The sequence below is a fragment of the Heterodontus francisci genome, chromosome 1 (assembly GCF_036365525.1).
Source record: "Heterodontus francisci isolate sHetFra1 chromosome 1, sHetFra1.hap1, whole genome shotgun sequence".
In the NCBI taxonomy this organism is placed as follows: Eukaryota; Metazoa; Chordata; class Chondrichthyes; order Heterodontiformes; family Heterodontidae; genus Heterodontus; species Heterodontus francisci.
Window position 1 is genome coordinate 9916659 of NC_090371.1, and position 27558 is coordinate 9944216.

Sequence of the window (27558 nt, forward strand, 5' to 3'; positions counted from 1 at the left end):
CATTGACAGGATGCAGAGCTGGGCTGAGAAGTGGCAGATGGAGTTCAACCTGGAAAAGTGTGAAGTGATTCATTTTGGAAGGTCGAATTTGAATGCAGAATACAGGCTTAAAGACAGGATTCTTGGTAGTGTGGAGGAACAGAGGGATCTTGGGGTCCATGTCCATAGATCGCTCAAAGTTGCCACCCAAGTTGATAGGGTTGTTAAGAAGGCGTATGGTGTGTTGGCTTTCATTAACAGGGGGATTGAGTTTAAGAACCGTGAGGTTATGCTGCAGCTCTATAAAGCCCTGGTTAGACCACACTTGGAATATTGTGTTCAGTTCTGGTCGCCTCATTATAGGAAGGATGTGGAAGCTTTAGAGAGGGTGCAGAGGAGATTTACCAGGATGCTGCCTGGACTGGAGGGCATGTCCTACGAAGAAAGGTTGCGGGAGCTAGGGCTTTTCTCATTGGAGCGAAGAAGGATGAGAGGTGACTTGATAGAGGGGTACAAGATGATGAGAGGCATAGATAGAGTGGATAGCCAGAGACTTTTTCCCAGGGCGGAAAGGGCTATCACCAGGGGGCATAATTTTAAGGTGATTGGAGGAAGGTTTCGGGGAGATGTCAGAGGTAGGTTCTTTACACAGAGAGTGGTGGGTGCGTGGAATGCACTGCCAGCGGTGGTAGTAGAAGCAGATACATTAGGGGCATTTAAGCGACTCTTGGATAGGTACATGGATGATAGTAGAATGAAGGGTATGTAGTTAGTTTGATCTTAGAGTAGGTTAAAGGTTCGGCACAACATCGTGGGCCAAAGGGCCTGTACTGTGCTGTACTGTTCTATGTTCTATGTTCTATAACATCCACTGCCCTTCCTTCATCAATCATCTTCGTCACTTCCTCAAAAAACTCAATCAAATTAGTGAGACACGACCTCCCCTTCACAAAACCATGCTGTCTCTCGCTAATAACTAAATAACTAAAGTCCCTGTTCCCTGGTACCATTCTAGTAAATCTCTTCTGCACCCACTCGAACACCTTGACATCCTTCCCAGAATGTGAAACCCTGACTTGGACACAATACTCCCGCTGTGTCGTGATTGGTTATCATCACACCCTGGACCAGATGGAAACATTGCCCCCTTCCCTCTCCCCCTACTCCATTCCCTGCCTTCTTTCCCCGATGCCCCGATTTGACAGGCCTGCTCATAGTAGCTGCACTGGGCCGCAACTTAACGAGTTTCTCATCTACCTGCTGCCCCTTGGTGACATCATCCAAAAACACACGTCAGCCTCCACGTGTACAATGGTGACACCCAGCTCTGCCTCACCACCAACTCTCTGAACCCTGCCAGTGTCTCTAAATTCTCAGACTGCTTCTCTGACATCCAGTACTGGATGAGCGGAAATTTCCTCCAATTAAATATTGGGAAGAGTGAGGCCATTGTCTTTGGTGCCCACCACAAACACCATTTTCCAGTTACTGACTCCATCCTTCTCCCTGGCAACTGTCTGAGGCTGAACCAGACTGTTTACAACCTTGGTGTCAATTTGATTCTGAGATGAGGTTCCAACTACATATCCCACAGCATCATTAAGACTATTTCTACCTCTTAACCTCACCCAACTCTGCCTCTGCCTCAGCTCATCTGCTGTTGAAACCCTCATTCATGCCTTTGTTACTCTCGACTTGACTATTCCAATGCTCTCCTGGCTGGTCTCCCACATTGTATTCTCCATAAACTTGAGGTCATCCAAAACTCTGCTACCCATGTCTTAATTCGCACCCGTTCCCCTATCACCCCTGTGCTCACTGACCTACATCGGCTTCCGGACAAGCAACACCTCCATTTTAAAATTCTCATCCTTGTTTTCAAATCTCTCCATGGCCTCGCCCCTCCCTATCTCTGTCATCTCCTCCAGCCCCACAAACCCTCCGCGTTATCTGCTGTCTTCTAATTCTGGCCTCTTGAGCACCCCTGACTTTAATCACTTCACCATTGGCAACCGTGCCTTCAGTTGCCTCGGCCCCAAGCTCTGGAATTCCCTCCCTACACCTCTCCGCCTCGCTTTCCTCCTTTAAGGCACTCCTTAAAACCTGCCTCTTTGACCAAGCTCTGATGAAGGGTCACTGACCTGAAACGTTAACTCTGCTTCTCTCTCCACAGACGCTGCCAGACCTGCTGAGTATTTCCAGCACGTCCTGTTTTTATTTCAGAATTCCAACACCTGCGGTATTTTGCTTTTATTTTATCTTTGACCAAGCTTTTGGTCATCTGCCCTGATACCTCCTTATTTTTAAGTTAAAGGAGCTATAAGAATGTAAGTTGTTGTTGTTTTTGGGCAGGAGGAAGGAGGGTGCAGGGTGGGGGTTGGGGTGTAGATTCGACTAGTCCTAGGGTCTCTGTCTGGGGAGCAGGTCAGGGTCAATCCACACACTGGTTGGCTTGGAGCCCAATGCCAGCTTGTGTGGCCCACATTTTGGGTTGGGGGGGGGTTGGGGCAGCGGGGGTTCCAGGCCGACATTCATTGTCTTCCCTCCTACCCCACCCAACTCCCAAAGAAAATGTGTGGCACTCTCGTAGGCCCCTTTAAACTAGGCGCCCTCCCAATGACCCTGGTGGGGATTAGTGCCTGGGGGGACTGGAACAAGCAAACTCGGCCTAGCTGGCAGGATTGAGGGAGCCGGGGGATGCGGTGGAGCTTTTGGGCCCCCTCCCCATCTCCCTCGTTGAGGCTGAGGAAAGGGTTAATGCTCTCCCCGAGCCCGGCCTAGTTTGTTTTCTCTTTCAGGCCTTGGATCTCTGCCAAGTGACAACGGGAGAGAAATACAATCTCCACCATCTGGAAACCATTAAAACCCACTTCACCGCAAGATGACATCAACACCCTGCGGCAGGCAGAGGCCGATCCCAGGGGAGGGGGGAGATCACCAGAGTGGGGAGGGGGAGGTCTCCGAGAGGTGAGGGAGTTGGGGGGGTTGTGGTGAGGTGGGGGATTTCAGAGTTGGGGGTGGGGGGGTTTACAGAGGGGGAGGGAAATTTTAAGTGGTGGTGGGAGAACTGAGGGGATTCAAAGCTCCTCCTCAAACCTCTGCATGAAAACCTCCTGCGGGGAAGAATCCCCTCATTCTGCAATCCCCCCGCCCCGCGCTCCCCTTGCCCCACACTCAATCCCCTCACTCCGCTCTCCCCTCAGCCCTTAATCACCTCACCCTACACTCCCCTCATCCCTCGATCACCTCTCCCTGCACTCTCCTTGTCCCTCAATCCCTTCACCCCACACTCCCCTCAGCCCTCAATCACTCTCACCCTGCTCTCCCCTCAGCCCTTAATCACCTCATCCCTCAATCACCTCACCCCACACTCGCCTCATCCCTCAATCACCTCACCCCGCACTCCCCTCATCCCTCAATCACCTCACCCCGCACTCCACACAGCCCTCAATCCCCTCGCCCCGTGCTCCCCTCATCCCTCAATCACCTCACCCAGCACTCCCCTCAATCCCCTCTCCCCGTGCTCCCCTCATCCCTCAATCACCTCACCCAGCACTCCCCTCAGCCCTCAATCCCCTCTCCCCGTGCTCCCCTCATCCCTCAATCACCTCACCCAGCACCCCCCTCAGCCCTCAATCCCCTCTCCCCGTGCTCCCCTCATCCCTCAATCACCTCACCTACACTCCCCTCGACCCACACTCTCCTCGTCCATCAGTCCCCTCACCCCGCTCTCCCCTCAGCCCTTAATCACCTCATCCCTCAATCACCTCATCCCTCAATCACCTCACCCCGCACTCCCCTCATCCCTCAATTTCCTCACCCCGCACCCCCCTCATCCCTCAATTTCCTCACCCCGCACTCCCCTTGTCCCTCAGTCCCCACGCCCTGCACACTCCTTATTGCTCAATCCCTTCACCCACACTCCCCTCAGCCCTCAATCCACACGCCCCACACTCCCCTCATCCTACAATCACCTCACCCCGCACTCCCCTCATCCCTCAATCACCTCACCCCGCTCTCCCCAGCCCTCAATCCCCTTACCCCGCACTCCCCAAACCCCACACTCCCTTCAGCCCTCAATCCTCTCACCCCGCTCTCCCCTCAACCCTCATCCCGTCACCCCTCAATCCTCCCGCCTCGGCACACCCTTAGTCCCACAGTTCCCTCAGTCCTCACTCCCCTCACCCCACACTCCCCTCGCCCCCCCAATTCCATCAGCCCTCAATCCCATCGCCCCGTACTCCCCTCAGCCCTCAATCCCCTCGTCCCACACTCCCCTTGCCCCACCAGTTGCCCCGCACTCCCCTCAGCCCTCAATCCCCTCGCACCACAGTCCCCTCGCGCCACCAGTTGCCCCGCTCTCCCTTCAGCCCTCAATCCCCTCGCCCCGTACTCCCCTCAGCCCTCAATCCCCTCGCCAAACACTCCCCTCGCCCCACACTCCAGTTGCCCCGCACTCCCTTCAGCCCTCAATCCCCTCACCCCACACTCCCCTTGTCCCTCAGTCCCCGTGCCCTGCACTCTCCTTATCCCTCAATCCCTTCACCCCACACTCCCCTCATCCCTCAATCACCTCGTCCCGCACCCCCTCAGCCCTCAATCACCTCACCCCGCACTCCCTTCAGCCCGCAATCCCCTCGCCCCATAATCCCCTTGTCCCTCAGTCCCTGCGCCCTGCACTCTCCTTATCCCTTAATCCCTTCACCCCACACTCCCCTCATCCCTCAATCACCTCACCCCACACTCCCTTCAGCCATCAATCCTCGGAGGGACAGTACCGAGGGAGTGCTGCCCTGTCGGAGGGGCAGTAACTAGGGAGTGCTGCCCTGTCGGAGGGGCAGTACTGAGGGAGTGCTGCCCTGTCGGAGAGGCAGTACTGAGGGAGTACTGCACTGTCACAGGGGCAGTACTGAGGGAGTGCTGCACTGTCGGAGGGGCAGTACTGAGGGAGTGCTGCACTGTCGGAGGGGCAGTACTGAGGGAGTGCTGCACTGTCGGAGGGGCAGTACTGAGGGAGTGCTGCACTGTCGGAGGGGCAGTACTGAGGGAGTGCTGCACTGTCGGAGGGGCAGTACTGAGGGAGTGCTGCACTGTCGGAGGGGCAGTACTGAGGGAGTGCTGCACTGTCACAGGGGCAGTACTGAGGGAGTGCTGCACTGTCGGAGGGGCAGTACCGATGGAGAGTTGTATTGTCGGAGGGGCAGTACTGAGGGAGTGGTGCACTGTCACATGGCAGTACTGAGGGAGTGCTGCACTGTCACAGGGGCAGTACTGAGGGAGTGCTGCACTGTCACAGGGGCAGTACTGAGGGAGTGCTGCACTGTCACAGGGGCAGTACTGAGGGCCTGCTGCACTGTCACAGGGGCAGTACAGAGGGAGTGCTGCACTGTCACAGGGGCAGTACAGAGGGAGTGCTGCACTGTCACAGGGGCAGTACAGAGGGAGTGCTGCACTGTCACAAGGGCAGTACAGAGGGAGTGCTGCACTGTCACAGGGGCAGTAGTGAGGGAGTGCTGCACTGTCACAGGGGCAGTACTGAGGGAGTGCTGCACTGTTACAGGGGCAGTACTGAGGGAGTGCTGCACTGTCAGAGGGGCAGTCCTGAGGGAGTGCTGCACTTCCACATGGCAGTACTGAGTGAGTGGTGCACTGCCTTCCAGTGCAGTGCTGAGAGAATGCTGCACTGTCGGAGGGGCAGTACTGAGGAATGCTGCACTGTCGGAGGGGCAGTACTGAGGGAGTGCTGCACTATCGGAGAGGCAGTACTGAGGGAGTGCTGCACTTTTGGAGGGGCAGTACTGAGGGAGTTCTGCACTGTCAGAGGGGCAGTACTGAGGGTGTGTTGTACTGTCAGAGGGGCAGTACTGAGGGTGTGTTGGACTGTCAGAGAGGCAGTACTGAGGGAGTGTTGTACTGTCAGAGGGGCAGTACCAAGGGACTGTTGCTTTGTCGGAGGGGCAGTACTGAGGGAGTGTTGTACTGTTAGAGGGGCAGTACTGAGGGAGTGCTGCACTGTCAGAGTGGCAGTACTGAGGGAGTGCTGCACTGTCAGAGGGGCAGTACTGAGGGAGCGTTGTACTGTCAGAGGGGCAGTACCAAGGGAGTGTTGCTTTGTCGGAGGGGCAGTACTGAGGGAGTGTTGTACTGTTAGAGGGGCAGTACTGAGGGAGTGCTGCACTGTCAGAGTGGCAGTACTGAGGGAGTGCTGCACTGTCAGAGGGGCAGTACTGAGGGAGCGTTGTACTGTCAGAGGGGCAGTACTGTGGGAGTGTTGCTTTGTCGGAGGGGCAGTACTGAGGGAGTGTTGTACTGTCAGAGGGGCAGTACTGAGGGAGTGCTGAACTGTCAGAGGGGCAGTACAGAAAGACGGAGTTTGAGGGGGGACCTGATTGAGGTGTACACAATCATGAGAGGTATAGACAGGGTGGATAGCAAAAAGCTTTTTCCCAGAGTGGGGGATTCAATTACTAGGGGTCACGAGTTCAAAGTGAGAGGGGAAAAGTTTAGGGGGGATATGCGTGGAATGTTCTTTACGCAGAGGGTGGTGGGTGCTTGGAACTCGTTGCCAGCGGAGGTGGTAGACGCGGGCACGATAGCGTCTTTTAAGATGTATCTAGACAGATACATGAATGGGCAGGAAGCAAAGAGATACAGACCCTTAGAAAATAGGCGACAGGTTTAGATAGAGGATCTGGATCGGCGCAGGCTTGGAGGGCCGAAGGGCCTGTTCCTGTGCTGTAATTTTCTTTGTTCTTTGTTCTTTCTTTGCTGCACTTTTGGAGGGGCAGTACAGAGGGATTGCTGCCCTGTCGGAGGGACATTACTGAGAGAATGCTGCACTGTCAGAGGGGCAGTACTGAGAGTATGCTGCACTGTCGGAGGGGCAGTACTGAGGGAGTGTGGCACTGTCGGAGGGGCAGTACTGAGGGAGTGTGGCACTGTCGGAGGGGCAGTACTGAGGGAGTGTGGCACTGTCGGAGGGGCAGTACTGAGGGAGTGTGGCACTGTCGGAGGGGCAGTACTGAGGGAGTGTGGCACTGTCGGAGGGGTAGTACCTAGGGTGTGCTGCACTGTTGGAGGGGCAGTACTGAGGGAGTGCTGCACTGTCAGAGGGGCAGTACTGAGTGAGTGCTGCACTGTCACCGGGGCAATGCTGAGTGAGTGGTGCACTGTCAGAGGGGCAGTACTAAGGGAGTGCTGCACTGTCTTCCAGTGCAGTACTGAGGGAGTGTTGCACTGTCAGAGGGGCAGTACTGAGGGAGTGTTGCACAGTCGGAGGGGCAGTACTGAGGGAGTGCTGCACTGTCACAGTGGCAGTACTGAGGGAGTGCTGCACTTTCAAAGGGGCATTACTGAGAGAATGCTGCACTGTCGGAGGGGCAGTAATGAGGGAGTGTTGCACTGTCAGAGGGGCAGTACTGAGGGAGTGTTGCACTGTAGGAGGGGCAGTACTGAGGGAGTCCTGCACTATCACAGTGGCAGTACTGAGGGAGTGCTGCACTGTCTGAGGTGCATTACTGAGAGAATGCTGCACTGTCGGAGTGTCTGTAATGAGGGAGTGCTGCATTGTTGGAGGGGCAGTACTGAGGGAGTGTTGCACTGTCGGAGGGGCAGTACTGAGAGAATGCTGCACTGTCTTCCAGTGCAGTACTGAGAGAATTCTGCACTGTCTTCCAGTGCATACTGAGAGAATGCTACACTGTCAGAGGGGCAGTACTGAGGGAGTGCTGCACTGTCTTCCAGTGCAGTACTGAGGGAGTGCTGCACTGTCAGAGGGACAGTACTGAGGGAGTGTTGCACTGTCGGAGGGGCAGTACTGAGGGAGTGTTGCACTGTCGGAGGGGCAGTACTGAGGGAGTGTTGCACTGTCGGAGGGGCAGTACTGAGGGTGTGCTGCACTATCACAGTGGCAGTAGTGAGGGAGTGCTGCACTGTCTGTGCATTACTGAGGGAGTGTTGCACTGTCGGAGGGGCAGTACTGAGGGACTTCTACACTGTCTTCCAGTGCAGTACTGAGAGAATGCTGCCCTGTCACAGGAGCAGTACTGACGGAATGCTGCACTGTCAGAGGTACAGTACTGAGGGATTGCTGCACTGTCTGAGGTGACGTCTCTTGGATGATTTTGTGAAAGGCACTAAATCAATGCAAGTCCTTTTTTCTTAGTCCTTGGCTGGGCTGCGATGTCCTTTCACAGGTGAATAACTAGCCAACCCTCACTGTCCAGCCTCTCCGGGAAGAAATCTTCAATAGTTTGAGAACGGATCTGTCCCAGATAAACTGGTATCAAAGTTCGTCAGACAAAACTGTCACAGAATGGGCTGCCTTTAAAGAGGAGATTGTTCGGATAGAGTCGAGGTACATTCCCACAGGGGGAAAGTCAGAGATGCCTGGATGATGACAGTGATAGAGAGGAAGATGAAGCAGAAAAAGGGTGCATATAACAGATGTCAGATGGATAATACAATTGAGAACCAGGCTGAATATAAAAAGGCTCAGAGTGGAAGTGAAAAACAAATAAGAGAAGCAAAGAGGGTGTATGAGAAGAGATTGGCAGCTAAAATAAAAGGGAATCCAAATTGTATAAGGAAGAGTGGGACAGATTATGGGCCAAAAGGGGGATTTATGCATGGAGCCAGAGGGCACGGCTGACATACTAAAAAAGTACTTTTCATCATTCTTCATCAAGTCATAATGAAATAGGAGGTAGTTGAGGTACTGGATTGGCTGAAAATTGACAAGGAGGAGGTATTAGATTGGCTGGCTTCACTTAAAGGTGAGAAGTCACCAGGACTGGATCAGATGCATCCATGGATACTGAGGGAAGTAAGGATGGAAATTGCAGAAGCACCGGTCATAATCTTCCAATCCTCCTTCGATACAGGGGTGATGCCAGAGGACTGGAGAATTGCAAATGTTACACCCGTTTTCAAAAAAGGATGTAACAAGAAGCCCAGCAACTACAGTCCCGTCAGCTTAATCTCGGTGATGCTAAAGCTTTTAGAAACGATGATCAGGGACAAAATGAACAGTCACTTGGACAAATGTGGATTAATTAAGGAAAGCCAGCACGGATTTGCGGAAGGCAAATTGTGTTTAACGAACTTGCTTGAATTTTTTGATCAGATAATAGAGAGCGTTGATGAGGGCACTGCGGTTGATGGGCCAAGTGGCCTCTTTCTATGCCACAAACTTTCTATGATTCTATGAATAGTGTTTGATAAAGTGCCACATGACAGGCTTGACAGCAAAGTTAGAGCCCATGGAATAAAAGGGACAGTGGCAATGTGGATATGAAATTGGCTGAGTGACAGGAAATAGAGAGTAGTGGTGAATGGTTGTTATTCAGACTGGAGGAAGGTATATAGTGGGGTTCCCCAGGCGGTCGATGTCAGGACCCATGCTTTTAGTGATCTATATTAATGACCTAGACTTGGGTGTACAGGCCAGAATTTCAAAATTTGCAAATGACATAAAACTTGGAAGTATTGTGAACTGTGAGGAGGATAGCGATAAACTTTGAGAGGACATCGACAGGCTGGTGGAGTGGGTGGAACAAGTGGCAGATGAGATTTAATACAGAGCAGTGTGAAGTGATATATTTTGGTCGGAAGAACAAGGAGAGGCAATATAAAATAAAGGATGCAATTCTAAAGAGGGTGCAGGAGCAGAGGGACCTGGGGGTATATGTGCACATATAATTGAAGGTGGCAGGACTTGTTGGGAGTGCAGTTAATAAAGCATACAGTATCCTGGGCTTTATTAATAGGAGCATAGAATACAAAAGCAAGGAAGTTGTGTTGAACTTGTATAGAACATTGGTTCAACCTCAGCTGGAATATTGTGTCCAGTTCTGGGCACTGCACTGTAGGAAAGATATGAGGGCATTGGAGAGAGTACAGAAAAGATTCATGGGACTGGTTCCGGGGTGATAGATTGGAGAAGTTGGGATAAAAACAAGAAATGCTGGAAATACTCAGCAGGTCTGGCAGCATCTGTGGAGAGAGAAACAGAGTTAACATTTCAGGTCAGTGACCCTTCATCAGAACTGGAAAAGGTTAGAAATGTAATAGGTTTTAAACAAATAAAGTGGGGTTGGGACAAGACATGACAAAAGTGAAGGTGTTGGGACTGTTTTCTTTGGAGAAGAGAAGGCTGAGAGGTGATTTGATAGAGGTATTCAAAATCATGAGGGGTCTGGACAGAGTAGAGAGAGAGAAATTGTTCCCACTCGTGAAAGGATCGGGAATGAGAGGGCACAGATTCAAAGTATTTGGTAGAAGAAGAAAGAGTGACATGAGGGAAAACTTTTTCACGCAGCGAGTTGTTAGGATCTGGAATGCACTGCCTGAGGGTACAATTGGAGCTTTCGAAAGGGAATTGGATAATTATCTGAAGCAAAAACATTTGCAGGGCCATGGGGGAAAAGGCGGGGGAGTGGGACTAAGTGAGTTGCTCTTGCAGAGAGCCAGGACAGACATGACGGGCTGAATGGCCTCCTTCTGTGCTGTAACCATTCTATGATAAGAAAGCAGCTCGTCTATTTGAGTTCTTGTCGTGAGGACAGAGCTAAGAGCAGTGATCCCTGGTGAACCCTCCCATCTCTGTCGTGGGAGGGGCCGAAAATTTCCGACCAATTGAGGGCTGGGGGAGAAAACCCTGAGAATGACCTATCAAAATGCCCCCCCCCTCCTCCCAGTCCCTTTTCCCAAAGGGTCAGGAACTACAGATTTAGATAATTGCCAAAGAAACGGCAGGCAGATGATTCGAGGAGAATTTCTCTACCACAGTGAGCTGTTATAATCTGGAATGCACTGCCTGAAAGAGCAATGGAAACAGATTCAATGGTAACTTTCCAAAGGGAATTGGAGAAATCCTTGAATTTGCAGTGCTATGGGGAAAGTGCAGGGGAGCGGGACGAACTGGATAGCTCTGTCAAATAGCTGGCACAGACATGATGGGCCGAGTGTCCTCCTTGTCACTATTTTGGGGAGAGACCTGATATTGATGACTACGAATCTGAACATTTTATTAAATGTCCTTTCTCTGTTTGTCTCTCTTTCTCTCTCGGTGTCCTATCCGCACAGCACTTGCCACTGAGTTTAATCATTCCCTTCCTTTGCATGATCTATGACAGATGCCTCTCTGTCAAGCCCCACCATACCCCACAGTCGTGACCCTGATGATCTGCTACTCATGGCTGGACTGTTTTTAGGTTATGAGAGCAAGTTGCGTGCTGAGGAACAATGGGTCTCTGACCCGCCTCTCAGAATACACAGAGACTGCATTTCCTGTCAAATATCCAGGCTGAATGGAAGGAGAGGCTGAGGGAACTCCCTAGGGAGGGACCAGCAGCTCTCCGCCAGGAATTCCGATTCAATCACAGGCCCCTCCTAACACATATTTCCTCTCACTGAGCAGCACATTGGTACCTCAACCCATCTCTCTAACCCGTTTTTTAAATTAAATATAAGGTGGCCTTTATACCCCAGGTCACGTTTCTGTATTTTATGTCTAGGGGGCCTTTATCTTCCAGACCCCCTTGATATACATTTTTAAATAACTTTATTAAAACCAGAAATAAACAAAAAACTCAAATTAAAATGCCATTCTCGGCGTCGACGATGCACTCCAGTCCCTGCGGTGCCCACCGGTCGCGGAAGACCTCAAGCGTGCCGGCGGACACCACATGCTCCTTATCCAGGGCCACCCGGGCGCGAACGTAACCGCGGAAGAGGGACAGGCAATCAGGGAGGACGGACCCCCCGACGGCCCGCAACCTGGATCTGTGAATTACCACCTTGCACAGGCCCAGGAGCAGACCGACGAGGAGATCCTCCCCCCGGCCCATGCCCCTCCACGCCTGGTACCCAAAGATCAGGAGCGTGGGTCTGATGTGCAGCCAAAACCTGAGGAGCAGCCCCTTCAAATACTCAAAAGAGGGGCTGCAACCTCGCACACTCCATAGATACATGGAACATGGACTCGTCCAGGCTGCAGAACTTAGAGACGGCCTGGGAGTCCGTGAACCAACAGAAAAGCCTATTGCACGGGACTACCCTGTGCAACACGCTCCACCCCAGGTCCCCGATGTAAAGGGGGAGGACTCCTGTGTAGAGAGACCTCCAGCGGGGTTTCCCCTCGCCGCCAGAAGGCAACGCGGCCCGCCAGGGCGTGTCCGGCCGGCTGACAAGGGCAAGGAAGTGGAGAGTGTGCAGGAGCAGCCCACACAGGAAACCCCTCCGCTCCGATTGGAATGGCACGGAGGGCATTTCGAGAGGCGGCTCAGGTTGTGCGGGACCGGCTCCCGAGGAGAGTATCGGGGCCTGGGTCCGATGAGCAGTTCCGGCCGAGCGGGGGTCAGCTCGGCCGGGAGCGTTCTACGCTCCCGAGCCCCCTCGCCACCCGCAGTGAGGGGCATCCCAGGGGCTTCGGCTATTCCTCCGACTGCCGGTCCGTCCCTGGAGTCGGCCGCCCGGACAGCCGAGGCGCTCTCCTCCACCGGCGAGGGAGCGCCCTGACTGGAGGCGACCATGTTCCAGACTCGGAATAGATCCCGGTAAAACACAGGCAACTCCCTCAGAGATGCGCGGCTAACGGACTCCACCGGGAGCTGCGTGTCGTCTTGAAGGCAGTGACACTGGCGGAAAAAATACGTCGCCAGTGCACACCATCTGAGAGGACGTTCGATATACAAGTCTCTCTGCAGGGTCCGAAGGTGGAGAGTCGCAGCCTGGGTGCGGACGCACACCAGCGACTGGCCGCCCTCCTCGATCAGGAGACTCAGGACCGCGGCAGAGACCCAGTGTTTCCTCTTTCCCCAGAAAATATCGACGAGTTTCTTCTGGATCTTGGTGGCGAATGCAGGGGGCGGGGCCAAAGTGACCAACCGGTACCACAGCATCGAGGCCACAAGTTGGTTTATGACCAGTGCTCGGCCCCTGTAGGAAAGCACTCGGAGCAGTCCTGTCCAGCGCCCCAGCCGAGCGGTGACTTTCGCCTTCAACTCCTGCCAGTTTGCCGGCCAGGCTACCTCAGCGGGGCTAAGGTGGACTCCCAGATAGAGGAGGTGCGTGGTGCTCCACGCAAAAGGTGTCATCTCCTCCGGCAGGGAGTCCACCCGCCACTGACCCACCAGGAGACCGGAACATTTCTCCCAATTGATCCCCGCGGAGGACGCGGCAGAAAAGGTCTGCTGGCAGTCGCGCATCCTCCGCAAGTCAACGAGATCTGTGACCGCGAGGAGCACGTCGTTGGCGTAAGCCGAGAGGACGACCCGCATGGCCGGCTCGCGCAGAGCCAATCCCGTCAACCTCCTGCGAAGCAGGCACAGGAAGGGCTCCAAGCGAATGGTGTACAATTGGCCGGATATGGGGAATCGCTGACGCACTCCTCTCCCAAATCGAAGGGGCGCCGTCAAGGACCCGTTAACTTTGACTAGACACTCTGTGGCGGCGTATTCAAGTCAGACCTGGACCTCAAAATGCGGCCCGAGTCCGAAAGCGCGCAGAGTCCCGAAAAGGTAATCGTGATCCACCCTGTCAAACGCCTTCTCCTGATCGAGGGAGAGAAAGGCGACCGACTGACCAGTCCTCTGGGAAAGATGGATCAGGTCCCGGACCAGATGGATGTTGTCCTGGATGGACCGGCCCGGGACCGTGTAGGATTGGTTGGGGTGGATCATGTGGGCCAGCACGGAGCCCAGGCGGGTAGACATAGCCCGGGCAAAGATCTTATAATCCGTGCTGAGGAGGGAGACCGGACGCCAGTTTTTAAGCAGGTGGAGATCGCCCCTCTTCGGCAGCAGGACGATGACCGCCCTGCGCCACGAGAGGGGCATCTCCCTGGTCGCCACGCTTTCCCCCAGGACATCCCAGAACGCCCTGAGGAACTCCATGGTCAACCCGTCCAGCCCCGGGGATTTGTCCCTCGAGAGCTGGTGGAGGGCGCCAGTCAGCTCCGCCAACATGAGCGGAGCCTCCAATCCTTCGGCGCCCTCCGGGCTGACCTGCGGCAGGTCCTCCCACAAAACTCTGCGCGCATCCTCGCTGGACGGATCCGGAGAGAACAACGCATTGTAATATGTACGGACCAGGAGGCCCATTCCCTCGGGAACCGTGATGGAGGATCCATCGTCCGCCAGCAGCTCAACGAGCTGCTTACGGACCCCCCGCCATTTTTCCAGCGAGTATATGAAGGGTGAGGCACGGTCCAAATCTTCCAGGATCTGGATCCATGACCTCACGTAAGCGCCTCGGGACCCTATGAGCTGCAGGTCCCTCAGCGCGCCCTTCTTCTCTTTGTATGCCTGCCAGAGGGCCGGGTCTGAGTCGGCATGACCAAGGCGGGACTCCAAGTCGAGCACCTCCCTCTCTCGGCACCCAATCTTGGCTTCCCACCTCTTGATCGACTCCTTCGCGTACTCCTAACAGAAGACGCAGATGTGAGTCTTGCCCACATCCCACCATAGCCTCAAGGAGGGGAAGCTCCCCCGCTTCCTTCTCCAGTCGGCCCAGAATCGACAGAACGAGTCCCAGAATCGTTCGTCCTCCAGCAGCCAGTTGTTAAAGTGCCAGTACGCGGACCCCGCCCGAGTGTGGAGCGGAATGAGCTCCGCCCACAGCAGGTGTAGGTCCGAGCACGGCACCAGCCGCATGGAGGCCGCCGAGACACGGGAGACATACACATGCAAAAAGTAGAGGCGGCCAATTCGGGACCCTCCTCCTCCAGACCTCCACGTGAAGGCGCTGGAGTCGGGATGGAGATTCCACCAAGTTGAGGGAGCTGATCAGTTCCCTCAACTTCTCCACCAATGATTGGCCGTGCTGGGGACCAGAGTGATCCCCCACCTCGAGGGTACAGTTAAAATCCCCCCCCGAGGATGATGCACTCGCCGCTATCGATGGAGCTCAAGAGAAGTGCACTTGCAACGCGCTGGGCCTGGGCACGTACACGTTCACAAAGTGGAGCGGCACGCTACCCAGGCGAACGGCGAGGTGGAGCAAGCAGCCCGGCACGAGCTCCTTGACCCCCAAGATCTCCAGCTGAAAAGTTAGGGCCAACAAGATAGCCACCCCACTAAAATAGGGGTGAGGTGATTCATGTAGACCCCACCCTGCCACTCCAGGAGCCAGGTGGCTTCGTCTCCCGGAATGATGTGGGTTTCCTGCAGAAAGCTCACCGCGTATCTCCCTTCCTTGAGGACTGAGAGATTGTGAAATCTGCGGTGAGACCCCCTGCTGCCATTGATGTTGAGGCTGGCTATGGTTATCTTCATGTCAAAGGTACTTAAAACCCGTCACCAACACCTCACTGTGAGGAGGGAGTGGAAGTGCAACTGGCCTTCCATTCCCCAAGCAACCCATTGAGGAACGCATTAAATCAGCGCCTCTCAACCAGTTTCACGCCCACGCGCTTGCCCGCTTTCTTGAGGGCGGCACAGACGGACTGGATGATCAGCACCAGATTCGACCAACGGCTGAGGGCCAGCTGACCTTTATTGCGACAACCCTACAAGCCACGAGGAAATCCCAGAGTTCCGCCGTGGGGATGAGAGGAGACTCGGTGGGAGGCATGGGGGACACCACCATCTGTGAAAACCACAGCCTCTGGAACCGACTGAGCGGTGTCTGTTGGAGGTGTAGGGAGAGTGGGAGGAGGTGCAGCGGCGCCACCCTGGGCCGAGGTGCAGTTGGCGGCCGGGAGGTCAGGGCAGTTCTTACGAACATGCCCCACCCCCTTGCAGACATGGCACCGCACCCCGTCCAAGGTCCAGAAGACGCGGTAGGCCGTACCCTGGAACTCTGCATTGAAGTGACCTTCCGTGACCTCCTCCCGCGCCAGCTGCATAAATAACTGGCGGCGGAAGGAGTACACATGCCGGAGGCTGTTCTCCCGAATACCGAGCGGGATTGGGGTGATCCCTGTCTTTACTTGCCCCCAGATGGTGCAAGTGGGGAAGGAGGAGCTCACCAGGAATGAAGGGCAGGACATTAGACAAAATGACCCTTTGCTCAGTGGCCTCCAGGGGGTCCACTGGCAGAAAGGTCCCGCCCACGGTGAGCCCCTTGCTCAAGGTCAGGGATACCGCCCGCTCGGTCCTCAGGAATAATACAGCCTTCCCGTACATTTTTGAGGCAGCAACAACCTCGGCCATTGCCTTCACGGCATGCCTCTACCGTCATGTTCGGTTGGACAGAGCTCTTGACCCCATGATTCGACGTTATCAGCACAAACGGTGATGGGGCAACAAGTGCAGCTGCAGCAGCCTCAGCAGCATATGTACAGGAGGGCCCCGCCACCGGTGAAGAAGGGCTTGCCATGGGGTCGAAGAGCCCTCAGAAATAAAGCAAACAACAGCAATATGATGGGGAGGGGGTGGGGGGTAGAGGAGGATAGGGGTGAAAAGGAAAAGCAGAGGAGAGGAGAGATTAGGTGGCTGAGTGGTGGAAGGGAGAGAAAGGCTGCGAGGAGGTTTCTCTTCAATTGGTGGTTGGAGCACCTTACTTTAGAGAACACAAAGTCCAGTCTCCTGGTCAGGGGAGGGTTCTTCGCCCGGGTCGGCTGGAACTCCCGGCTCTTTCCACTTTCTGCTCTTGTTACAAAGAGTTTCTTCACCCGGGCGGCTCCAGCCGTCCCGAGCCACACAGTTGGGGTGGAGAGGGAGGCCCCTTAGTGCAAGATGGAGGAAAACACAAAGGAAAATACAGGGGCCCCCTATAGAATCTTTCAGCCCCACTCCTGGATCTTCCGGCATCTCCTCCTTCCCTCAAGAGTCCAAGCAAAACAGTTCACAGTGCTCCAACACCCACCTCTCCAAAATAACTCGCAGGTCTTTTGCTCCAATAGACAGACTCAGTTCCACACTTGTCTTATAGTTTGTAGTTGTTAGTTCTCAGTTCTCAGTTCTCTCCTCTCCAGTTCCAGCTCCCACAGATGCAGCTGCTTCAGCTGATTACACACAGGAAATGCTCCACAAACTGCCCAGCCAATCCTGTGCTGGGAGTGTTTGATGGAACAGTGGAAAGGGAGCTTTACTCTGTATCTAACCCCGTTTTTTTTTTTGTTTTTTTTTAAGGTGGCCTTCATACCCCAGGCCCTTTTTATATTTTTCACATCGAGGGGGCCTTTATTCCTCAGGCCCCCTTTATATACATATTTACAGTTTTAAAATAAATTTATTAAAACCAGATAAATCAACAAAAAACTCAAATTAAAATGCCATTCTCGGCATCGACAATGCACTCCAGTCCCTGCAGTGCCCACCGGTCGCGGAAGGCCTCAAGCGTACCGCCGGACACCGCATGCTCCTTATCCAGGGACACCCGGGCGCGAACGTAACCGCGGAAGAGGGGCAGGCAATCGGGGAGGACGGACCCCCCGACGGCCCGCAACCTGGACCTGTGAATTGCCAGCTTGGCCAGGCCCAGGAGCAGACCGACGAGGAGATCCTCCTCCCGGCCCAAGCCCCTCCGCTCCAGGTGCCCAAAGATCAGGAGCGTGGGGCTGAAGTGCAGCCAGAATTTGAGGAGCAGCCCCTTCAGATACTCAAAGAGGGGCTGCAATCTCGCACACTCCGTATAAACGTGGAACACGGACTCGTCCAGGCCGCAGAAAGTACAGGCGGCCTGGGAGTCCGTGAACCTACTCAAATGTCTATTGCACGGGACTGCTCTGTGCAGCACCCTCCATCCCAGGTCCCCGATGTAAAGGGGGAAGACTCCCGCGTAGAGAGACCTCCATCGGGGTTTCCCCTCGCCGCCAGAAGGCAACGTGGACCGCCAGGGCGTGTCCGGCCGGCTGACGAGGGCGAGGAAGTGGAGAGTGTGCAGGAGCAGCCCGTACAGGAAACCCCTCGGCTCCGATTGGAATGGCACGGAGGGCATTTCCGAGAGGCGGCTCGGGTTGTGCGGGACCGGCTCCCGAGGAGGGTTTCGGGGCCTGGGTCCGATGAGCAGTTCCGGCCGAGCGGGGGTCAGCTCGGCCGGGATCGCTCCGCACTCCCGAGCCCCCTCGCCACCCGCAGTGAAGGGGCGTCCCGGGGGTTTCGGCTACTCCTCCGCCCGCCGGACCGTCCCCGGAGTCGGCCGCCCGGACAGCCGAGGCACTCTCCTCCGCCGGCGGGGGAGCGCCCTGACTGGAGGCAACCATGTTCCAGACTCGGAATAGATCCCGGTAAAAGACAGGCAACTCCCTCAGAGAGGCGCAGCTAACGGACTCCACCGGGAGCTGCGTGTCGTCTTGAAGGCAGTGACACTGGTGGAAAAAATACATCGCCAGCGCACACCATCTAGGAGGACGCTCGACGTACAGGTATCTCTGCAGGGTCCGAAGGCGGAGAGTCGCAGCCTGGGTGCGGATGCACACCAGCGACTGGCCGCCCTCAATCAGGAGACTCAGGACCGCGGCAGAGACCCAGTGTTTCCTCTTGCCCCAGAAGAAATTGACGAGTTTCTTCTGGATCTTGTTGGCAAATGCAGGGGGTGGGGCCAAAGTGACCAACTGGTACCACAACATGGAGGCCACCAGTTGGTTTATGACCAGCGCTCGGCCCCTGCAGGAAAGCACTCGGAGCAGTCCTGTCCAGCGCCCCAGCCGAGCGGTGACTTTCGTCTCCAACTCCTGCCAGTTTGCCGGCCAGGCTTCCACAGCGGGGCTAAGGTGGACTCCCAGATAGAGGAGCTGCGTGGTGCTCCACGCAAAAGGTGTCATCTCTTCCGGCAGGGAGTCCACCCGCCACTGACCCACCAGGAGTCCGGAACATTTCTCCCAATTGATCCTCGCGGAGGATGCGGCAGAAAAGGTCTGCTGGCAGTCGCGCATCCTCCACAAGTCAACAGGATCTGTGACCGCGAGGAGCACGTCGTCAGCATAAGCCGACAGGATGACCCGCATGGCCGGCTCACGCAGAGCCAATCCCGTCAACCTCCTGCGAAGCAGGCACAGGAAGGGCTCCACGCAGATGGTATACAATTGGCCGGACATGGGGCATCGCTGACGCACTCCTCTCCCCAAGCGATTGGGCGCCATCAAGGACCCGTTAACTTTGACTAGACACTCTGCGGCGGCGTATAAAAGTCGGACCCGGGCCACAAAATGTGGCTCGAGTCCGAAAGCGCGCAGAGTCCCGAAAAGGTAATCATGATCCACCCTGTCGAACGCCTTCTCCTGATCGAGGGAGAGAAAGGCGACCGACTGACCAGTCCTCTGGGAAAGATGGATCAGGTCCCGGACCAGATGGATGTTGTCCTGGATGGACCGGCCCGGGACCGTGTAGGACTGGTCGGGGTGGATCATGTGGGCCAGCACGGAGCCCAGGCGGGTAGACATAGCCTGGGCAAAGATCTTATAATCCGTGCTGAGGAGGGAGACCGGACGCCAGTTTTTAAGCAGGCGGAGATCGCCCCTCTTCGGCAGCAGGACGATGACCGCCCTGCGCCACGAGAGGGGCATCTCCCCGGTCGCCAGGCTTTCCCCCAGGACCCGCGCGTAATCGTCCCCCAGGACGTCCCAGAACGCCCTGAGGAACTCCACAGTCAACCCATCCAGCCCTGGGGATTTGCCCCTCGAGAGCTGGTGGAGGGCGCCAGTCAGCTCCGCCAACGTGGGCGGAGCCTCCAATCCTTCGGCGCCCTCCGGGCTGACCTGCGGCAGGTCCTCCCACAAACCTCTGCGCGCGTCCTCGCTGGACGTATCCGGAGAGAACAACACACTGTAATAAGTACGGACCAGGAGGCCTATTCCCTCCGGATCCGTGATGGAGGATCCGTCGTCTGCCAGCAACTCAACGAGCTGCTTACGGACCCCCCGCCATTTTTCCAGTGAGTAGAAGAAGGGTGAGGCGCGGTCCAAATCTTCCAGGATCTAGATCCGCGACCTCACGTAAGCGCCTCGGGACCCAATGTGCTGCAGGTCCCTCAGCGCGCCCTTCTTCTCTTTGTACGCCTGCCACAGGGCCGGGTGTGCGACAGCACGGCCAAGGCGGGACTCCAAGTCAAGCACCTCCCTCTCAAGGCGCCCGATCTCGGCTTCCCGCCTCTTGGTCGACCCCTTCGCGTACTCCTGACAGAAGATGCGGATGTGAGTCTTGCCCACATCCCACCATAGCCTCAAGGTGGGGAAGCCCCCCTGCTTCCTTCTCCAGTCGGCCCAGAATCGACAGAACGAGTCCCGAAATCGCACGTCCTCCAGCAGCCGGTTGTTGAAGTGCCAGTACGCGGACCCCGCCCGCGTGCGTAGCGGAGTGAACTCCGCCCACACCAGGTGGTGGTCCGAGCACGGCACCAGCCGCATGGAGGCTGCCGAGATGCGGGAGACGTACGTCTGCGGAATTTAGAGGCGGTCGATTCGCGACCCCCCTCCTCCAGACCTCCATGTGAAGGCACTGGAGTCGGGATGGAGATTCTGCCAGACGTCCACCAAGTTAAGGGAGCTGATCAGTCCCCTCAACTTCTCCACCGACGCTTGGCCGCGCTGGGGACCGGAGCGATCCCCCACCTCGAGGGTACAGTTAAAATCCCCCCCGAGGATGATGCACTCGCCGCTATCGATGGAGCTCAAGAGAGCGGACACTTCTTCAAAGAAGCGCGCTTGCAACGCGCCGGGCCTGGGCGCGTACACGTTCACAAAGTGGAGCGGCACGCTACCCAGGCGAATGGCGAGGTGGAGCAAGCGGCCCGGCACTAGCTCCTTGACCCCCAAGATCTCCGGCTGAAAGGTCGGGGCCAACAAGATAGCCACCCCACTAGAAATAGGGGTGAGGTGACTCATGTAGACCCCACCCTGCCACTCCAGGAGCCAGGTGGCTTCGTCTCCCGGAACGGTGTGGTTTTCCTGCAGAAATCTCACCGTGTATCTCCCTTCCCCAAGGACTGAGAGATTGTGAAATCTGCGGTGAGACCCCCTGCTGCCATTGATGTTGAGGCTGGCTATGGTTATCTTCAAGTCAAAGGTACTTAAAACCCGTCACAAACACCTCACTGTGAGGAGGGAGTGGAAGTGCACCTGGCCCTCCACTCCCCCAGCAACCCATTGAGGAACACATTAAAACGGCGCCTCTCAACCAGTTTCATGCCCGCGCGCTTGCCCGCTATCTTAAGGGCAGCACGGACGGACTGGATGATCAGCGCCAGATTCGACCAACGGCCGAGGGCCAGCTGAACTTTATTGCGCCAGCCCCTGCAAACCGCGAGGAAATCGCGGAGTTCCGCCGTGGGGATGAGAGGAGATTGGGTGGGAGGCACGAGGGACTCCACCACCTCACTGGCGATGGAATCAAGATCATCCTCCGTGCCCCACACCGAATCCCCATCCTCCTCCGGGTCGTCACCGCCAGCGGCCGACACATCCACCACACACTGTGGGGCGGACGTCCCGGCCGCGCCAGCTGGTCCCGCCTCCGTCACGATCCCACCCCCAGGATCGATGGCGGAGGAGTCCTCTCTGGGTTTTACTGTGAAACTGGAGCCTGTGGGCGCCAGCAGCCCAGGAACCCCCTCCACCTCCGTCCCCAGGCCAATGAGTGGTCCAGGGGAGACAGAAGTTCCCGACTCCGGAAATCCAGCCGGAGCCGAGACTGGAGGCGGAGAGAGGAGGCCATCTCCCGCTCCGCCAGTACCCACAGGCCCAGCAGATGAGGCAGCATTCTCGGTTATAACCGGGTCGGGTGTCTCCTGGTTGGTGGTGGACTCTGGCTGGGAGGGCCGACCCTTTGGGTCCCTGCCCTCCCACCTACTCAGGGCACCCAACCCAGGGGCAGTGGCAGAATGGGCGGCGTCCCCAGGCTCCCCCACAACAAGCAGGGCTCCACTGGCTTCTCCTGGAGGGACCACACGTACAGGTGTCTCCCCCTCCACTCCATCCTGAGGAATAGGGAGCTCCTGCCCGGACTTTGCAGCCTTGATGTTGGTGGTGGTGGTAGGGGAAACCTGGGGACCTGAAACAGGAGACAGCTCCCCTCCAACAGATGGAACCTGCGCCTCAGGGCCCCTTGTCACCTCTGTGGAGGGGTGCCTTCTCTTTTTCCCCAGTTGGGTGCAGAGGCTCAGAGACCTCCATGTCATCAGAGGCCTCCGCCTCCGCACTCTCTTTTTTCTTATTCACCCTGGGCCTGAGCCCAGCCCTGGGGCAAGTTGACTCCCCGAGATCGGGGTTTGTGATGAGCTCAGACTCGGGTAGTGTCACGGTGTCCAGGGGACGCGCCTCTCGATGTTTATTCCTCCTCTGTGCCTTCCTTCCACTTGGACGGGCACCCTCCTCCCTGCTGGAGGCCATGAAAACCACAGCCTCCAGTACCGACTGAGCGGTGTCTGTTGGAGGTGTAGGGGGGGTGGGAGGAGGTGCAGCGGCGCCACCCTGGGCCGCTGAGTTGGAGTTGGCAGCCGGGAGGTTGGGGCAGTTCTTACGAACTTGCCCCACCCCCTTACAGACATGGCACCGCACCCCGTCCAAGGTCCAGAAGACGCGGTAGGCCGTCCCCTGGAACTCTGTATTGAAGTGGCCCTCTGTAACCTCCTCCCGCGCCAGCTGCATGAATAGCTGGCGGCGGAAGGAGTACACATGCCGGAGGCTGTTCTCCCGAAGACCGAGCGGGACTGGGGTGAGCCCCGTCTTTACCTCCCCCAGATGGTGCAGGTGGGGAAGGAGGAGCGCACCAGGAATGAAGGGAGGGATGTTGGATAAAATGACCCTTTGCGCAGTGGCCTCCAGGGGGTCCACTGGCAGAAAGGTCCCGCCCACGGTGAGCCCCTTGCTCAGAGCCAGGGACACCGCCTGCTCGGTCTTCAGGAAAAACACTGCCTTCCCGTACATTTTAGAGGCTGCAACAATAGCCGAAGGGCCGACAACCTCAGCCATTGCCTTTACGTATACCTCTATCGTCATGTTCGGGTGGACGTAACTCTTGACCCCATGCTTCGTTGTTAATAAAGCAAACGGTGACGGGGCAACAGGTGCAGCTGCAGCAGCCGCAGCAGCATATGTACGGGAAGGCCCCGCCACCGGCGAAGGAGGGCTTGCCATGGGGTCTAAGAGCCACGTCCACCCCCAAGAAGCAAAGCAATTTTACACAATTGAAACAAAACAAACAAACTTTAAACAAAGTGGAGTGGGAGTGCAGGAGGATAGGGGTAGGAAGGTAAAGGAAAAGGGGAGGTTAGGTGACTGAGGCGACTGAGTGGAGGAAGGGAGAGAAAGACTGAAAAGGATGTTTGATCCAACTGCCAGTTGGAGCACCTTTGTAACAATTAGTCCAAAACTGTTTGTTGTCTTCCAGTTGGGGGAGGCTTCTTCGCCTGGGATGGCTGGAGCCGCCCGGTACTCTCCTCTTCTGCTTTTAACAAGACAATCTTCACCTGGGCAACTCCAGCTGTCCCGAGCAGGCAGTTGGGGTGGGGAGGGAGCTCCCTGTGTGCAAGCACCAATACAAATACAGGGGCCCCCTACTGGATTTGGCAGCCCCACCCAAGTCTTCCGGCCTCATCTCCCTCCCCCAAACAGTCCAAATTTAAGAGTTCTTCAGCTGCCCTGACACCCACCTCTCCAAAGCAATTGCAGCCTTCCTTGATGGTTTCTCTCCACTCTGTAATCACCTCTCTCCAATTACTCCAGTCTCCTCTCCCCAGTTGCTGCAGCACAGGTGCAGCTGCTCCCCCTGATTGCTGGCAGTGTTCCAAATTGCCCAGCCAATCCCTGTGCTGTACCTGTCCTGGGAGTGTTTGATGGGACAGTGTAGAGGGAGCTTTACTCTGTATCCAATTCCGTGTTGTCCCTGCCCTGGGAGTGTTTGATGGGGACAGTGTAGAGGGAGCTTTACTCTGTATCTAACTCCGTGTTGTACCTGCCCTGGGAGTGTTTGATGGGACAGTGTAGAGGGAGCTTTACTCTGTATCTAACTCCGTGTTGTACCTGCCCTGGGAGTGTTTGATGGGGACAGTGTAGAGGGAGCTTTACTCTGTATCTAACTCCGTGTTGTACCTGCCCTGGGAGTGTTTGTCAGCAAGCTATCTGATGCTTCTCAGTCACTCCTGCTCAGAGAGATATCTGTAACAGTCTCCTGTCCAAAACGCCGTCTAAGCTGACACTCCAGTACATTACCAAGGGAGTGCAGCACATCTCGAGCTGCCAATTTTCAAATAAGACATTAAACTAAGGCCCTGTTTGCCCTCTCAGGTGAACATACAAGATACCACAGCACTATTTATAGAGCAAGTGAGTTCCCCCCAGTGTCCTGGGGCCAATATATATCCTCAAACAACATCATTAACCCAGATGATCTGGCCATTAGCACATTGCTGCCTGTGGGATCTTGCTGTGCACAAACTGTCTGCCTCGTGTCCTACATTACAACAGTGACTGCACTCTATTGGCTGTGTTGCACTTTCAGACGTCCCAAGGATAGTCAAGGTGCTATCTTTAATTCTTTCTTGCTCAGAGTTCCAGCTCCAACACTGTGAAAGATAACATGTTATTTGAATGCTCTGAACTCCTGAACTTTGACTCTGTGGGGATCAGCTTGTTTCTCAGGCCTTGTCTGACCTTCAGCTGCCCTGTTTTATTTCGAGAAGTGGATGTTCTGTATCCCCAGGTATTGGCTACTGTCCAGGCATCTCATTCCTCTCTAGCGAACCTGGCTCCCCTCTCCCCTCTCCCTATTACACCTCCCATCTCAGTTCAGGGGACAGGGTCACTGGAACCCCAGAAATACATTCTTTGCCTCCTGCAGTTCAAATCCCTCCATGGCCTCGCCCCCTCCCTATCTCTGTACTCTCCTCCAGCCCCACAACCCTCCGAGATCTCTGCGCTCCTCCAATTCTGGCCTCTTGAGCACCCCCGATTTTAATCGCTCCACCAATGGCGGCCGTGCCATCAGTTGCCTGGGCCCCAAGTTCTGGAATTCCCTCCCTACACCTCTCCGCCTCATTTTCATCCTTAAAGACACTCCTTAAAACCTACCTCAATGACCAAGCTTTTAGTCAGCTACTGATTATTTCCTCAAATGTCTCGGTGTCATATTTTGTTTGATAATGCTCCTGTGAAGCATCTTGGGACATTTCATTATGTTCAAGGCGCTCTATAAATCTAAGTTGTCGTTGGTGATCAGTAACTTAAAACGGGACTGAAAGTTGGGTGGAGAATCCTATATTTGTTCAAAGCACATCCTGCTGTCAGTTAAAAATAATATTCATGGTCGGGTTTTAATTTTATACCCAAGCCAGACTGTATTCTCTACCCCAGAGGGTTGTGGATGCCCCATTATTGAATAGATTTAAGACTGGGATAGATAGATTTTTGGTCTCGCAAGGAACCAAGGGATAAGGGGAGTGGGCAGGAAAGTGGAACTGAAGCCTAAGATCAGCCATGATCGTATTGAATACTTCTGCTCCGACTTCTTGTGTTCTTGTGACTCTGAGGCAAGACTGCTACCCACCGAGGCTGACTCCTGCGGTCAGAAGGCATTAATAGTCAATCACATTGCTGGGGGGCTGGAGTTAGACTGAGTAAGGACAGCAGATTTCCTTCACTAAAGGGCATGAATGAACCAGATGGGTTTTTACAATAAAAACTGTACCTGATGTGGAAACTGCGTTTTACAAAAATACACGAATCAACTCCAATTCCAAACCAGATTCATTCTCAAAATATGCTGGTGTATTCAAATTCCACTGCAGTGACCTCAGCCCATAATCCAGGCTGACACACCCAGTGCAGTAGTGAGGTACCGCCTTTCAGTTGAGACACGAAACTAAAGCCCCGTCTGTCCTGGCAGGTGGATGGAAAAGATCCAGGGCACAATTTCGAAGAAGAGCAGAGGAGATATCCCAGTGTCCTGGCCAATATTTATCCCTCAGTAAACATCACGAAATTCGATGATCTGGTCAGTATCACATTGCTGTTTGTGGGATCTTGCTGTGTGCAAATTGCCTGCCACATTTCTTACATTACAACTGTGACTAGAGTTTAAAATTACTCCATTGGCTGTGACATGTTTTAGGTAATGCTGAAATTAGGTACTATAGAAATGCAACTCTTCCTTCTCTATTATTTCCACTATTTCTCCAGGGTTTTCACTGGCTTCCCACTGAATCACTGGCAGGAGATCTTGACACATCCAGGACAAAGCAGCCTGCTTGAGCAGCACCCCATCCACCACCTTCAACATTCACTCCCTCCACCACAGACGCACAGTGGCAGCAGTGTGTACCATCTACAAGATGCACCAAAGCTCCTTAGACAGCACCTTCCAAACCCGCAACCTCTATCACCTGGGCCGGGGCAGCAGATGCATGGGAACACCACCACCTGCAAGTTCCCCTCCAAGTCACACACCATCCTGACTTGGAACTATATCGCCTTTCCTTCACTGTCACTGGATCAAAATCCTGGATCTCCCTTCCTAACAGCACTGTGGGTATACCTACCCCAAATGGACTGCAGCGGTTCAAGAAGGCAGCTCACCACCACCTTCTCAAGGGCAATTAGGGATGGGAAATGAAGGCTGGCCTGGCCAGTGACACCCACATCCCATGAATGAATTTTTAAAAAATAGTCTGTGGACTCAAGGCTATATTGTTTTCCAGAAGAACCTTGAAAATTATTTTTAACAGACAGTGGGATGTGTTTTGAACAAAAATAGGATTCTCCACCCAGGCTTTCCTTCCTGTTCAAGTTACTGAACCTCCAGATATCACCAACAACAACAATGTGTATTTAAACAGCGACTTTAACATACTAACGCATCCCAAGACGTTTCACAGGAGTGTTATCAAACAAAATTTGACACTGAGCCACATAAGGAGATATTAGGTCAGGGGGTGGAAGTGAGGTAGAGAGAATGAGAGGTGTAGGGAGGGTATTTCAGAGCTTGGGGCCCAGGCAATTGAAGGCATGGCCACTAGTGGCAGACCCATTAAAACCAGGGCCAGAATTAGATGAGGGCAGATATCTAGGAGGGTTGTAAGTCTTGAGGAGATTATAGATATAGGAAGGGGCGAGGCCACGGAGGGATTTGAAAACAAGGTTGAGATTTTTCAAATACAGTACAGAAGGAGGCTACTCGGCCCATCGTACCTGTACTGGCTTTTTGAAAGAGCTATCAAATTGGTCCCACTCCCTTGCTCTTTCCCCATAGCCCTGCAAATTCCCCTTTTTCCGTTCACTCTCGAACAAAGCCCTTGTAATCCTTGTGGATGATGGAACGAAATCATGGGCTTGACAGTAACCTGGCTAAGGGGTGATGACACCTTGCTCCTAACTGAAACCTCCCCACCTGCCTACACCTTTCACCACTTCCTCACCCAGACTGTCATGGTGGCCATGTGGCTCTGATCACCAAATCACACCTCGATCTGTCGTCCCCTTACTCCTTTGGCACTTTCTCCTCCTTTGAGCATCTCACCTTGTTCCACCCCTCCCACGTCTCAAACTCCTGGTTCACGACCTCCCACACGAACACCATGTCAATTTTAGAGGGACTTCTCATCATCAGTGATTTCAACCTCCATATCAACTCATCATGTTCTCTCTCCTCTGAGTTCACTGCCCTCTTATCCTCCCTTAATCTCACCCTCCATGTAAACTCTCCA

At 54.8% G+C, this 27558-nt stretch overlaps 1 protein-coding gene across 2 annotated transcripts in view; it reads right to left on the reverse strand.

Annotated features, from left to right (window-relative positions):
• Positions 1-16866, reverse strand: part of hspa12b (heat shock protein 12B) — a 131957-nt gene extending 115091 nt beyond the window's left edge. The window contains exon 1 of one of the 2 annotated variants that reach the window (XM_068038619.1): positions 16789-16866. The gene's annotated coding sequence lies outside the window, so the exon portion shown is untranslated. The remainder of the gene's footprint in view (positions 1-16788) is intronic. The other variant, XM_068038533.1, reaches the window with a different exon arrangement.
• Between the last annotated feature and the right edge of the window lie 10692 nt (positions 16867-27558).